Source organism: Petaurus breviceps, unplaced genomic scaffold (genome assembly GCF_028583685.1).
Source record: "Petaurus breviceps papuanus isolate PSGF00001 unplaced genomic scaffold, PetGlider_PUasm1.0 175, whole genome shotgun sequence".
Lineage (NCBI taxonomy): Eukaryota > Metazoa > Chordata > Mammalia > Diprotodontia > Petauridae > Petaurus > Petaurus breviceps.
The window spans coordinates 33,479,906-33,495,538 of NW_027185764.1; the positions used below are offsets into that span (position 1 = coordinate 33,479,906).

The window sequence follows — 15,633 nt, forward strand, 5'->3', positions numbered from 1 at the left end:
TTAAAAATTAAAAGCTAGAAACAACCTTAGAGGCCATTAAACTCGAACTCCTCACTATACAGATAAGGAAACTGAGCCGGAGACAGTTAAGTGATTTGCCTAGTGTTACAAGCTTCTAAGTGTCTGAAGTAGGATTTGAGCTCATGTTTGCCTGACTTCAAGCCCCATCTGAACTCTTCACTGTGTCACGAAGGTGCAGTATTGCTCAGTAAATTTCAGGGGCTCTCTATTACCTCTAGGATCAAAGACAAAATTGCCAATTTAGCTTTTAAAGCACTTTATAGCCTGGATCCAACTTAACCTTTCCAGTATTATTGTACATTATTCCCCTTCACACACTCTATAGCCTAGTCAAACTGACCTTCTTACTTTGCATATCTTATACACAGTTCTTCATCCCCCCATCTCTATGTTTGCACAAACTGTCCCCATGTCTGGAAATACATTCCCTCTTCATCTCATTTACTATGTATATAAGCAAGACCTCATGGTCAGTCACTCATATGTCAAGATACTGTTATTGTCTGGGTCCCAAGGTTTCCCTTATTTATACACTTCATCCTTGAAGGAGGCTTTGCATTCTACCCTTCCAGGTTGAGGTCAAAGGAATAACAGAGCCTTGGGCTTTTATCTTAGGGATAGCCAGTTCAGTGTTATATTTAATCTGCAGGAATTTTGTCATAGGGGGAGAAAATACACTTACTTTACCCAAAATACAAAATGAGTAGTTTATCAAACAATAACCAGACACTCATTATGGAGCTCTGGTTCACAATTAAAGGCAACTGAGTCAGAAGCTTCTCCAAACAGAAATGGACTTTAGAGCTAAGGAACCTAACCACATTCAGAGTGCTTTTAAGGGTGATGGGAAGGCAATACTCTTAGATTATAAACTCCCAGAGGACTAGCCTATGCTCTCATTGAACTAAGCTATTTATGCAAATAGACTCTTCTTAAAAAACTGAGCATTTTCCTTCCCAAATAAATGTATGCTGGGCTTTCAAGGGCATCCTTAAAAAAGCCCACTCCTTTCCGTTTCTTTATCTTTTATGGGAATGAGGGGCAGTAATTTGGCTATTAACCAAGGTCTTAATAAAAAAAAATCTTAGTTTCCCTTTCAAAAACAAGATTGAAAAGTATTTCAGAAAATGCCTTTTTCCTCAGGTATTTGAAATCACCTGGCATCAACATGAAGCCTTCAGCTGGGTTACTGTCTCTCTTAAGAACACACATTGTCCTATGTTATTGCTTCCTTCCATAGAACACATGGCAACGTTCCAAAATCTTCTTGGTGTGTTATTATACTTCTCTTGTCCTCCAAAACAGAGGGGGGGATTTCCCCCCTTTGAAATTATTTCCCATGCCTTTCACAGACCTTGGTCATGTTCCAAGATTTCCCTAATCAATCTAGCATTGTAAGCTGTCAGACTTCATTTTCTTCCCTATGAATTTATGACACCATACATTTAATATTTGTTCCACACAAATCCTTCTTTTCCTCTCTCTTTATGTTAATTTCTATTATTCCCTGAGATATTTAGTTTTGTTCTCTGCAGGCTCATTGAAGCAGGAGTTATCTCCCATTTGTAATGATTTTCTAATGTCGCCCTACAAACATTTTTTTTTTTTTTGAGGAAAGCAGAATCAGCGATCTTTTTGATAGTTCTCCCTTGAGTTCCTCTGGGATTGTACTCCCCTTCTGGGGTGAGTATCTGAGAATAGAATGTTCAAAGAGGTTTAAGCAGTACCTAAATTTTGTTTCAGGTCAGAGGCTTTGAATTAATTCTCCAATTGATTCACTTAACTAGTCACACTTAACTTAATGTGGTGGGGTTTTTTCTTAATTAGTCAGATTCTGTCTGGTAACCTAGACAAATTGGACCAGTTTGGTGTTTGGGCACTGTTTTGGCCTGGCTTTGTTAAGTTCCTGCATAAATGATTATTTAGAGGAAAATCAAGCAAAAGGTTCAACACAGAGTTAAGGCAGAACATTCAGAGCCAGAAGTGACCTTGGAAGTCAGGGAGTCTAACAGACTCCTGGGCATTGGGAAACTGACATCCAAAGGAGTTATCTGTCTATTCACTGTCACATAGGTGATCTGATTACCTTTATACTACAAGGCCCACTCAGTCCTCTAGGTAAAGAAGTCTTACACATCAGAGAATCACAGAAATTTGGATTCAGAAGGGACCTTAGAGGTTGTCTACTTTAACTTGCACCTGAACAGAATTCACCTCCACCATGGTGCTGACAAGTGACTCAGCTTACCCCTGTTTGAAGACCCCCAGCAAAAAGAAAAGCACTCTCTCCCAAAGCAACTTGGTTTGGGATAGTTATAACTAAGAAGTTCTTTATGTAGAGCCAACATTTGCTTTTCTGTAATATCAATACATTACTCTGACTCTGTTCCTCTGGGGACAAACAGAGAAAATCTAATTTTTCTTCTACATGACAACCCATCAAATACTTGGAAACAGCTATCATGTCTCCCTAAAGTCTTCCCTGCTCCAACCTAAACAGTCCTAGTTTCTTAAATGAATTTTGCTATGATATGATCTCAAGTTTTTTCAATCTGAGGACACCCTATGGCTCCAGGTTTCAATGTTTTTCAGAGCACAATAATCTATGATCATAGATTAAGAGCTAGAAAGGACCTCAGAAGTCATTAAGCCTAACCTCCTGTAGCAGCAAGCACCCTGGAGTCCCTAGGGTAGCTGCTCACACAGGTTCTTGGATCTGCTTTGATAAAGGAAAGCAACTCAAAATGGGTTAACAAGCTTACTTTTAATCAGTCAGACATATATCGTTTACCTTGTTCAGGGGAAAAGTCGGCACCCCGAACTTCAAAATATACAGGCAGAATTATCAAGACAGAAACAGATCAAGTAGACAGATTTCAAACTGTCCAACCATTAATTACATCCATACCCAGTCAACATCTGGGTTTCAACATCTGGGTTTTTCAAAGCCGGGGGGACCCTGGACAACGGCTTCCCAGAATACAGATCAAATCACAGAACACTTCTCAAAGTGAGCCCCCAAAACAAAGCCTCACATCAAGGCTTATATAGCCTTCTCCTGGCTCAGAGAATGTAACAACCTTATTGACCCACTGGCCAATCAAAAAGTATCTACTGAAAAACAAGCCTCCCACCCCAGGCTCCAGGTGCACTTTAGCCTAGGGGCAGGGAAGATCTTCCAAATTTGCATTCCCATTACACCTCCTCATTTTACAAAGGGGAAGAATGAAACTCCTAGTAAATGACTTGTACAGAGTCACACAGCTACACAATGCCTGAGACAGGATTTGGGCCAGGTCTTCCTGACTCTATCCTCTATCCTCTACAATAGATTGCCATCCAGACATGGACACTTTAAAATGTCCAGAAGAGGGGCGGCCAGGTAGCACAGCAAGTAAGAGCACCGGCTCCAGTGTTGAGAAAACCTGGAGATCGAATCCCGGGCTCAGACACTTAGCACCCACCCAGAAACACCTGGCCATGTAACCTTGAGCAAGTTACTTAACCCCGATTGCTTAAAAATATAAAAATAAAATAAAATAAAAATAAAATGTCCAGAAGGGAACAATGGGAAGTGAAGAAGACACAGAAACACAGGAAAGCTTTGAAAATGACAAACTGAATTTATTATGTACTTTTTTTGAAAGTCAAGATGTATAAAATAGAAATTCATGATTTCATAAATAATCTTTTATTATCCTTCCATATATATATATGTATGTAATTATTCCTGTTTGCTGATGAATGACTCATTCCAGCTATCAAATGAAAAAGCATTTCCTAAAGCACACTACATCAAAAGCCCTGTATTTAATGCCGTAGAGCCATATAGAAAAATAAAGCAGTCTCTTCTCTTAAGGATCCCACATTCGACTAAGGGAAGACAACACACATAGGATGTCTTAGTTGGATGGAAAGTTCCTAGAGTTCCTAGGAGTCAGTGGGCAAAACCGGTGGCCATGCATTTTTAATGCCATTTCTATGAATAAAACCATATTCATTTCCGACACTGAACCATTTTACAGGGTCAAGAACTTTGGTATCAATAATTTTTTTCCCTTAATCTTCAGTAGTTGTGGTTGCTGAGGAAGTGCTTGCAGAAGTGATTTCTGAGTTAGCAACCCCACAAGAGCTGATTCCCTGGATGATGGTTGTAGGGCTGGGGAGGGAGCCGGACTAGTCTAGAACAGTATTGACAGTGTGGGGGATGGAGGACATGCTCCCAGGCTTCTTGGACTTGGGGTACTAGGTTGTCTGCTCTGGAGGAATGGTGGTGCTGAAAGTGCTAGTAGGGGTTTGACTCACCTGCATGTGACACCTCTTGTCTCTCCCTCAGCATGCCTGTTTGCTTCAGCTATTCTGGTTTGCCTGCCCTGTTGGTCAGCAGGTGTGACAAGGTTATATATAGGTCAGCAACAAGTAGAGATGTCTCACCTCTTATTTAAGAAGTCCCCCCACACCATGATGGACTGAGTTAGAAGCAGTGCCAGTACTTGGCCACAAACCATGATTAAAGTAGAGGGAGAGTTGGTATGTGACTGCAGAGGATTGTGCAGCTTCTGAGGCTGAGATGAAACAGAGCATAGATCGATTCTCTGCCATTTGTGCTGATTTTGGTCTGACAGCATCAAGGAAATAGAGATTCTCCCCTCGTCAGCACTATACCATCCTTGTAAGGAACCACTGGTTACAGCGGATGGAGAAATTTCAAATGCTGTGGATAGTTCACTTACCTTGGCAGTATACTTGCCAGGGATGTACATAGAGATGATAAGGTCGACACATGCATTGCCAGAGCTGGCTCAGTGTTTGAGAGGCTCTAAAGGAAAGTGTGGGAGAGAAGAGGTATTAGACTGTCTGCCAGGCTGAAGGTCTAGAGAGCCATTATGCTGACCTCGTTGTTGTATGCCAAGAAACTGAATCACTTCCATTTGAATTGCCTTAGGAAGATTCTAAAGATCACCTGGCAAGATAAAGTACTGGGCACTGAGATCCTTTCTTGAGCCGAACTGCCAAGCATTCTAACTCTATTGCAACTCCAATAGGCCAGCCACATTGTTTGAATGCCAAATGTACGTTTGCCTAAAAGACTATTTTATGGAGAACTCACCAAATGCAAATGCTCACCTGGAGGTCAGAAGCAATGTAAGAATACTCTCAAGGTATCTCTGAAGAACTTTGAAATCGATTTTGAGACGTGGAAAACGCTGACACAGGACTTCCCAGCATGGTGTACCACATCAAAGAAGGTGCTGTGCCCTATGAGCAAAGAAGAAAGAAACACGAAATGCACAAATTTAGAGACATCTCCCTTACAAAGGTTCACATAGAACCTCTGGTAGAACCTTCCAAGATCACATTGGTCTGGTCAGCCACAGTCGGACCCACTGTACCTTGACCTCAACATAGTGATGTCATTTTGGTCCTCTCAAGCAAGAAAACAACAACCAGTGCCAGGATTGGAGCAGGGGCTGGGGAAAGGGTGTTGTTCTTCCTAGATCTCTTGAGATTATTTGACTATGGATGACATTTGGTCAGCAGGTAGTGGCAAGGATATGGAGTGCATTCTCCATGAGGTTTATTCTTTCAGATGATGGTTATATGGGAAGTAGGGCTGGTAGTCTCAAAGGCCTTGTTATTCTCAGGGATCTTGGGGTGAGTTAGGTCCTTAGCTATCTCCATCAGGGTCTGAGAGGAACTGATGGTTGAGGTGGTAGGATTGGTTTGACTCACCTGGCGGACATCACCTTTTGTCTCTAACTCAGTGTGCTTTGCTTCTCTAGGTAGGCTGACTGGCCTTCCCAGCAGGCCACAGGTGTTCAGCAATGAGTGGGGGGGGGGGGGAGTGGAGATGGATGGCCTTTTCTTCAAATAGGATGCTCCCTGTCAATGTTTGTCAGACAAATTTCAGAATAGTGAAAAATCAAAATTAAAGCCTTGAAGGAAAAGAATGTTCTTGTTTTGGGAGAATGGAATGGTTTGGAAGAAAATGATGAATTTGGGGAGGGGAGGTTGTTGAGTTTTTGATACCTATAGGACTTCTAGGTAGAGATGTCTAGCAGGTAGTTGATACGGGAATGAAGCCTGGAGGAGAGATAAAATTTACTCTATATGTAAATTTTGGTTGTCATATTACATAGTTGAATTCATGTGAGCTGATGGGATCTTTAAGAGAGAATAGAGAGAGAAAAGCCCTAAGATAGACCCACAGAAAACTGGCAGACCATAAATAGAGAACCTGCAAAGGAGACTAATATCAGTCTGATAAATAGGGAAAGAATGAAGAAAACAGTATCAGGAAACTCCAAGAAGAAAACATACAGAAGGAGGGGGTAGTTAGTATGGTCAGAAGGATGAATACAGAGAAAAGATCACAGTTTTTAAAAAGATAATTAGATAACTACTGAGAGTGGAGAACACAGTTTAGTAGAGGAGTGCTGACAGAAACCAGATTAGAAAGGCTAGAATAGCGAGTGGGAAGTGAGAAAGTGGAGGAAAGAAATACTGGCATCTTTTTTTAGGATTTGGGTTTTAAAGGGGAGGAGAAATGCAGGGCAATAGCATGACGATATGTTAAAGTAAAGGTTTTTAATTATTACGAATAGGAATATTTGGGCATATTTGAAAGCATCAGGAAAGAAGCCCATAGATAAGGAGAAGTTTAAAAGTTAGGGAAAAGAAGGGGATTATGGAAGGGACAACTTCTTGGAGGAGACAGAATGGGACGGAATCTAAAACAATAATGGAGGGATTGGCACTGGCAAGGTGAAGGACCCATCTCATTAGGTGAGGGTGGGCCAGGGAGTGATGTTGAGATGACATCGATTCATTGGAATTGGAGAAGATCAGGAGCCCTTGACTAACAGTTTCAATTTTTCAGTGAAGTATAAGAAAAGGAGGAAAGGGGTGAAATCTTCCAGGCAATAGCATGGAAATTATTTATAAGAAGGTACTCAACTCAGGTTCCTTAGAAACTTTAGTTCTATGAGAAATACCGAAAAGGAATAAATAAGTATGAGAACTATAAATCAAAGATTAAAAGTTTAACATAGAAAGAGAGATAATTAATGACAATAAAGTATATTAGTCCTTTTTAGAAAAAGGCACAGAAAATGAAAAACAAATCTAACAAATGAAATGGAAGGAGAGAAGGGTGTTTTAATTAGCTACTTAACTGAGATTAAAAAGGAAAGCCATTTTTTTTTCTTTTTGGGAAGGCAGGGCAATTGGGGTTAAATGACTTGCCCAAGATCACGGGGCTAGTGAGTGTTATGTCTGAGGCCAGATTTGAACTCAGGTCCTCCTGACTGCAGAGCTGGTGCTCTATTCACTGAGCCACCTAGCCGCTCCTGAAAGTAAAAAGGGAGAAAAATTAGATAAGGAGATAAAAGAAAGAAAAAAATTAATCAGTTAATTAAAACTCCAAAACTAGGGAAAGTAATGACAAACAGTAAAGAAGAGGATTATGGGTAAAGGAAAGACAGCTCATAGGAATAGTTTCCTTAGGGTACATTATGCAAAAAATAACTGAAAAGACAACATATTGCCTTCAAAAAGGATGAGGAATAAAATAGTCCTATATCAGAAAAAATCAATATTAAAGATGAATAAAGGAAAATATAAACCTATCATAACTTTAAATGCAAATGGACTAAACAATTTAATAAAAAGAAAAAGAGTGAATCATTGGATAAGAAAACAAAACCCTATACAAGAAAGCAACTTTAAATACAACATACCTAAAGAAACATACCTAAAATTCAAAGACATACACAAGGGCTAGAACAAAATTTATTATGTATCAGATGAATTCAAAAAAGCAGAAATTGCTATCACATAAATAGAATAAAAAGAAAACTTTTCAATATAGGTATAAACAAGGAAATTACATTTGCTGAAAGAAAATAAGCTAGAGTGTCAATATTAAACCTATGTGCTCCAAATTCTATGGCATCTAAATTCATAAATGAAAAATAACTGAAATACAAGAAGGCCTAAACAGTAACACAGTAATAGTAGAAAAATTTTATGATCAGAGGAGGAAACTTTAATATCTTTCCCTCTCTCAGATTTGCATAAATCTAAAAGAAAGATTAATAACAGAGGAAATATAGAATTGAACAAATTCTTGCAAAACTGGAACTAAAAGTCTTATGACATCTTCTAAATAAAATTGAAGATAAAGAATATATATATTTCTCAGCACCATATGAAACTTTAAGAAAAAAATGTATTAGGGCATCAATATATTGCAAATAAATGTTAAAAGCCAGAAAGAAACCATAAAGCAATAAAAATAATAATCCAGGGAACACAAGGGGGGAAAAAAGACCCAAATTGAGACTTAATAATGAAATCCTAAATAATGAGTAGGACAAAGAACAAATCATAGAAACAACTAATGGTTATGTGAAAGAAAATGATAAATGTACTAAAATTTCTGGGATACAGGTAAAACTTAAGGGGGAAAATTATATCCCTAAAAGCTCACATTAACAAAGAAGATTAATAAACTAAATAAGCATTTAAAAATTAAAAAGTCAATGAATAGAGCCAAATAGGTTTTAAAAAAGATGCTGAAAATTAGAGGAGAAATAAATAAATTTGACTATAGAAGACTATAGAAATGATAAAACTAAAAGCTAGTTCTTTGAAAAGACTAACTAAATTAGAAAACCTTTAGCCAACCTGATTAAAAAGAAGAGAGCAGTGTTAATTTCAGCAATGAATATTTTAAATTGGAATAATACCAAGAAGCTTAGCATGGTCCCTGAATACAGATGACATTCAAATTAGCAAAGCATTCTATATTTTTTATTTTAAAAGAAAAGAAATAAGCTAGGGACTTTACTTCTCCTCTTCCCACCCAAAAGAAGAAAACAGAAAATCAAGTCAACAAAATAGTAAATAGAGAAGGTGAAATGATCATAAAACCAGAAGATATAAAAAAATTATTAATACTTATCACACACAGTTATCTCATAACAAAACTGAGAACACAAAATAAATGTAAGAATACCTTCACAATTTAATGAATGGAAAACCAACTAGAAATCCTAAATAATCCAATTTGAGAAAAGAGATTAGAGCTAATTCTAAATGAGAAGAACCAAAAAGAATAAACTTTCAGAGAGCAATTAATACTAACACTATACAAATTATTCTCATATACTGAAAAGAAAGCTCTTTAACAGAATCCTTTTATATATGATTGAATTTTAAAGCCAAAACAGAATTTAGGGAAGAAAAAGACTATGGCTCAGCAAGGTCAGTCTTGTATGTTCGTCCTTGTTGACAAAATATTCACATGCCTTCCTCTCCTATTCACAGATACTGCATCCTTTCTATAAGTTGAAGGCTTGTGGCAACCCTGTCGAGCAAGTCTTTGGGTTCCATTTTTTCAATAGTATGGACCCACATTGTGTATCTGTGTCACATTCTGGTAATGATTTCTTTACATTTTTTACAAATTAGTAGTTTAAGTCCATAATGTAATGATACATTTTGACCTTGTGCATTTGAAATTTATGAGTTGTAATATAACACATTTTATCTTGTCTTCCTTACTTCAAATCCAATATAAAATAAATTATTTTATCACAAAAATTTCATTTAAAAATGCTTGTCAGTAAGACACTGGAAAAAAATGGTATTTCTATATTTAATTATCTTTATCAATTTGTATTTATTTACATATTTATATTACATATAAAGATAATATTCTATATATTAACTTTAGAATACTGCATATTCTTCCTACTACAATGCAAGTTCAATGAGGTCAGAGGTATGATGTACTCAAAAACTCATACAATATTTGTTAAATTCATTAATGGAATATTATTGGATATTTAATAATATATTTAATATTTAGTAATAATATTTAATAAAATGTTTAATAATTAATGAGTAATTAATAAGCTTCTGAGTAGTCTATATTAATTTGAGATAAGGCAATAAGGTTACACCAGACAAGAAGGTACTCATTCAAGTCTAACAAACAACTGATGATGAGCCTGGGATGGGGTTTCGGGTGGGAGTGGAAGTAGGCCACTGAACACACTTTCTTTCCACTAATGAGAACATCTATTTTGGATACTCACAGTCCAAACTAGGTTAGTCCCAGAGGAGACTTCCTCCTAAATCCCTATCCCAGCACCCTGGGACTAGTTTACTTTAAAGTAGATTGTGGCTTATATTGTCTAGGCTTCTCTCCTTGAAAAATACTCAATGTACAATATCAGCCCAGTGTGAGCCCAGCATTTATTTCCTGCCCACAAAGAAATACTCAAGACATTATCACTTCTTTTTTTTTTTTAAGCAATCAGGGTTAAGTAACTTGCTCAAGGTTACACAGCCAGTTATTTCTGGGTGTGGTGCTGAGTGTCTGAGCCTGGGATTCGATCTCCAGGTCATCCCAACACTGGAGCCGGTGCTCTTACTCGCTGAGCCACCTGGTCGCCCCTAAGCAACTGGGGTTAAGTAACTTGCTCCAGGTTACATGGCCAGGTGTTTCTGGGTGGGTGCTAAGTGTCTGAGCCCAGGATTCAATCTCCAGGTCATCCTGACACTGGAGCCAGTGCTCTTACTGGCTGTGCTACCTGGCTGCCCCAAGACATATCACTTCTAAGTGTGAATTTTATAGAAACAAATAAGTGGCCAGTGATAATTTCTATTATGCTCTCCTAGGAAAGTGATACTAAACCTCATCTACACATAAGGTATTTTATGCGACTGGTGAGCAAGCATTTTTATATTTTACCTCTACTCTGCACTGTACACCTTACCCTAGATATTGTCTGACAACCTGGGCCAGGGCAGGGGCTCATCCTCTTTTTGCTGATACTGATCTTCTAGTCATCTCTGGCAAAAAGACCTAGAACTGGCAAATCTCTGGGAACTCATAAGGTGGCCTCCAAGCCTAGAGAGGTCCACGTATATCTTGGGATTGATACTTGTTCACCTGAGATCAGGAAAGAACAAACATAGAAGTGATAACATAAAACCCAACACCAAGCTTGCCTAAACAGGACATTGACTTTAGTTGTCTTGTTCTCATGTCTGTGTGTCAGGCAGGGTGGGGGAATAGAGCAAGCTACACTTCTCCCATACCTCATAAAAAGTGGCTCAAAATAGTCACAGTCAGCAGCCAGAAAGAGAAGAGCATAAGAGACCTAGGAAGGGATCATTCCTTTTTTAAAGGTCCACTGAGTAATGGCCTCTTCCTGCTCAGTGGTCAATGAAGGGGCATATTCAACCCAACCATTGAGCAAATTCATGTGACCAACCAGAACCAGAAAGGACAGTTTTGCAAATGCCATGTTCAACGTCCAGTTAATATTGGGGGGGAGGGGAAAGGTGGTATTGGGGTAATGATATCAACTTATTGGCTAATCATATAATATTATTTAAATTAATCTTATTCAAATAAAACCCAACTGTATTTTGATGGTTCATTTTAATTAAAAGTTTATTTTAAAAAAAATTTTGAGAGATAACGGACTTTTAGTTGACTTTCTCCATTCCATTTTGTTTTATTCCTTAACACACACTAAGAACACTAAACTTTTTTATTCTTATATCCACATGTGGTAGAAGATAGTTCTAATCCTTACATATAAATTAGGAGAACTATGAGTCATTTCAAAAAGCAATCATGTTCTATATTTGACTTTTCCAAAGACCTATTTGTTAATTTTATCTAAGGCCTCAAAAATGTTTGGGTAGGAAAAGCAATCCTATAACATTGACAGAATGGAAACATTTTGTCTTCTTCAAAATGTCTCAGCCTTTTCTTCAAATGTTTAAAACTTTGAATTAATTAAATATATTTTTTGCAAGCACCTTTTCCCCATTAAAAAAATACATCTAGTTCACATGTTTCTGATTCATTTACAACTAATTCATCAAACCTGAAAAGAACTATTTGCTTCCTACAGTGCCCATAGATTCATTTTTTAAAACCTTCCTAAGTCTCTTGTCTTTAGACTATTCTGTTCTCAAGGGGATTCAGACCTCAGAGGAGGAGATGCCATTGAAAACCAAAGACCCATTAAGCTGTTCTCTCTTACTTCTTTTTTCAGGCATCTTTCTTGTCTTTGTTAATCTGGGAGGTCCTTAGTGGTCCTTTATTTGATCTGTATGTCAAGAGGAAAAGAATCTATTAACAATATCCCTACTGACATAAAACAGTAGAGATGCATCAGTGTAAATGTTTCTGCTCCTATTATCTCCCTTACCTTTCTTTTATACCTATTTTGACAAATCCTTTAAAATCATTTCATCTACAGACATACCTTGTTTTATTGTGTTTTGTTTTATTGCACTTCACAGATACTGCATCCTTTCTATAAGTCGAAGGTTTGTGGCAACCCTGTCGAACAAGTGTATTGGTTCCATTTTTTCAATAGTATGGACCTACATTGTGTATCTGCATTACATTCTGGTAATTTTCACAATATTTCAAACTTTTCAGTATTATGTCTGTCATAGTGATCTGTGATCACTGATCTTTGATGCTATTACTGTAATTGTTTGGGGTATGATGCCAGCCCCCTATAAGAAAGTGAACTTAGTTGATAAATGTTTTGTATGTTCTGATTGCTCATCTCTCTCCCTCTCCTTCAGCCTCCCTATTCCCTGAGACACAACAATATTGAAACAATATTGAAATTAGGTCAATTAACAACCCTGCCATGACCTTTTAAGTGTTCAAGTTAGTCAATGGCTGAGATGAACTTCATCGTTGTCTTATTTTAAGAAATTACCACAGCCACCCCAGCCTTCAGCAACCACCACCCTGCTCAGTTAGCAGCCATCAACACTGAGGCAAGACCCTCCACCAGCAAAAAGATCACAACTCAGTAAAGGCTCAGATGATGTTTAGCATTTTTTTAATCAATAAAGCTCTTTTAAATTAACATACGTACATTGTTGTTTTTCTTTAAGACGCGATACTATTGTATATTTAGTATACTACAGTATAGTATAAACATAACTTTTACATGCACTGGAAGACCAAAAAATTCGTGTGACTCCCTTTATTGAGAAATTTGCTTTATCGAGGTGGTCTGGAACCAAATCAACAACATCTCAGAGATATGCCTATATTTCTTTCTTTCTTTTTTTTTTTTTAATTGATGGAGGCAGCTATGGCCTCACTGAGAGTTAGTCCTGCCTTCAAGTCTTGCTTCTGATACATATTAATAGTGTGTTCCTGGCTAATTTATTTAGCTCCTCAATGTGCCCATGGAACACTCTAAGACTAAAAATCACCCAGCAGGCACCAAGAAGCAATGAAAACATAGGATCACTCCCATCCCCACTCTACCCCCCAAAAAACCACCCTCACCTTTCATCATGATTTAAGGAAAAAGTTTCCACTTAGGAGCTCTGAAAAGGAAGGCAGAGATTTATGTGAATTGAGGCAGTGGGGAAGTTGAAAAATAATATACACAATGTAAATGAAACAAACAAAAGATAAGGAAATTGCAGATTGTGTAATCAACAATCTTGCTCTTGAAGAAAAGATAAGAAAATTCATCTTCCTTCATGGTAAATGCTTATTCATATAAAAACAAAGCATATTAATAAACATTTTTTTTATGTTGCTTAAATCTGCCAAAGGCTAACGCTCAGAAACGCCACATAAAGACCTGATTAACCAACATAACTCCAAAAACTGAACCTCGGTACATTGGCCCTGAGTATTTTTACCAACTCACCAACCAATAAATATTCACAGGTGCCTGATATGTGATCAGCATGGTGCCTAACTTATAAATTAATCTTGCTCAGGTGACTGGCTTTTTGGCCAAGATGACCACTGTGAACCATTTTTACTAACAGTTTACATATTGCTGTTAATAAAATGTTGTCTTGCCCTGGAGAAAACTGTCTTAACTTGCCTTGGTTTCAATTTTACTCGCCACAATGTCAAAGATGAGATTTCAATCCAGGTCTTCCAAACTCTAAGCCCAGTATTGTTTCTGTTATGCTACACTGCCTTTACTATCATGATTATGACAAGAAATATTAGCTTTTGGTACTTCAAATGAGATATAATGTTATGTCCAAAGATGGAGAGTTCCAGTTTGATAATTTTTATTTGTCCACCTTATTTCACATACTTGTGTCCAGGGATGTTTCATTGAATTCAACACATTTTGCAAACATTATATAATATCAGGGTTGGATTTAAGGGGACTTTTAAAAGATTTTCATCTTCTCTTACTATGGAGTCTTATAATAACTGGCATTTATCTGGTGCTCTGAGGTTTGTAAAGTGCTTTACAAATATATGTAATGCCAAGCAAAGGCAACTTCCAAGGTTCAGAACACCAGCATAGTAATTCTCCATTTTATTCAGGGACAAATTAAGGCAAAACATTCACAGAACAGAGAAAATCAAAATACAGCATCCACCAAGTGTAATTCAATAATTTCCAAGTACAACTCTACCCCTGGACAGTACATTCATTTAGTCAATCACAAAGCAGTCTCTTCACAAATGGAGATTAAGATTAGTTTCCAATCATAAACAAAGTATATACATTTGGTCAATCACAGAGCACAAAAAAAGTCAAGTTTCCCACCCTGGATCACAACTGAATTACAATTATCATCAGTTAATGCCAAGCACCTTCTCAAAAGGGGCAGTGGAGAGCACAAAGGCCATCTACCCCTGAGCTATGGCAAGGTTAAGATATCATCACAGCATTTAATACCAAAAGAGAGGTCTTTTCTTCATCTTGACCCCAGGCAAGTTCTCAGCAATCAAGCTTAACAAAGCCACAATATACATTTCCAGTGTCCTCATCAATTCACTCTCAGCCTGCAGAACAGTCTCAGGACCCCTGAAAATATCATCAAGACCCTCTTACAGGATTTCTATAAACATACAAGAAAATCCTTCTTCAGAGCTTCTGAACCAACAGCAAGGTTCCGGGACCTCTGCAACAACAGGACTGGCCTTCACCAGTAGACAAATCTGGCAAAACAACATCAAAACAGACAGACAAAATACCAGCATAACAGCCATGTCTCCTCAGTCCTTGGCAGCTCTGGGTGGCAGCTCTCAAAAGTCCTGGACAGCTCAAACTGGCCCTCAGCAATCCTTTCTTTCTCTCTCTCTGCCTCCACAATGCTACTCTCAAAAGTTCTTCTGCCTCTCTCTCTGCTTGGGCCTTTCTAAATCCATAGCACCAGCTCCTCCCAGTTCAGTCCTCTCTTTTCACCTCAACAAGTCCATCCCACAAGTGGGATTCACAAGCTCTGGGTTTCAACACTCAACCTGAAAACCAAGCCAATACAGAGGGATCTTTAAATTCCATTACTATTACAATATAGCATTTGATTCTCCCAACAATTCTGTGAGGTAGGTGCTATTATTATCCCCAGTTTACAGTTGAGAAAACTGAATTCAACAGAGGATAAGTAACTTACCTGGGACTATACAACTATTAAGTATTCAAGGTCTAACTCCTAAACTCTAGGTCCAATGCTCCATCCACTACACCTAGATTCCTATATGTGCTTATATCATCTCTATGCTCATAATCAGTATAATTAGTTTACAAACTGGTTTGTACTTTGATGAAAGTTGATTCATAC

The 15,633-nt window shown here is 37.7% G+C and overlaps 1 non-coding gene across 1 annotated transcript; it reads left to right on the forward strand.

The window, feature by feature from the left end:
* Window positions 1–8,728: 8,728 nt before the first annotated feature.
* LOC138159241 (U6 spliceosomal RNA) lies at window positions 8,729–8,836 on the forward strand. The gene has a single exon (XR_011167843.1). It is a non-coding gene; the product is annotated as a U6 spliceosomal RNA (small nuclear RNA).
* The last annotated feature ends 6,797 nt before the right edge of the window (window positions 8,837–15,633 follow it).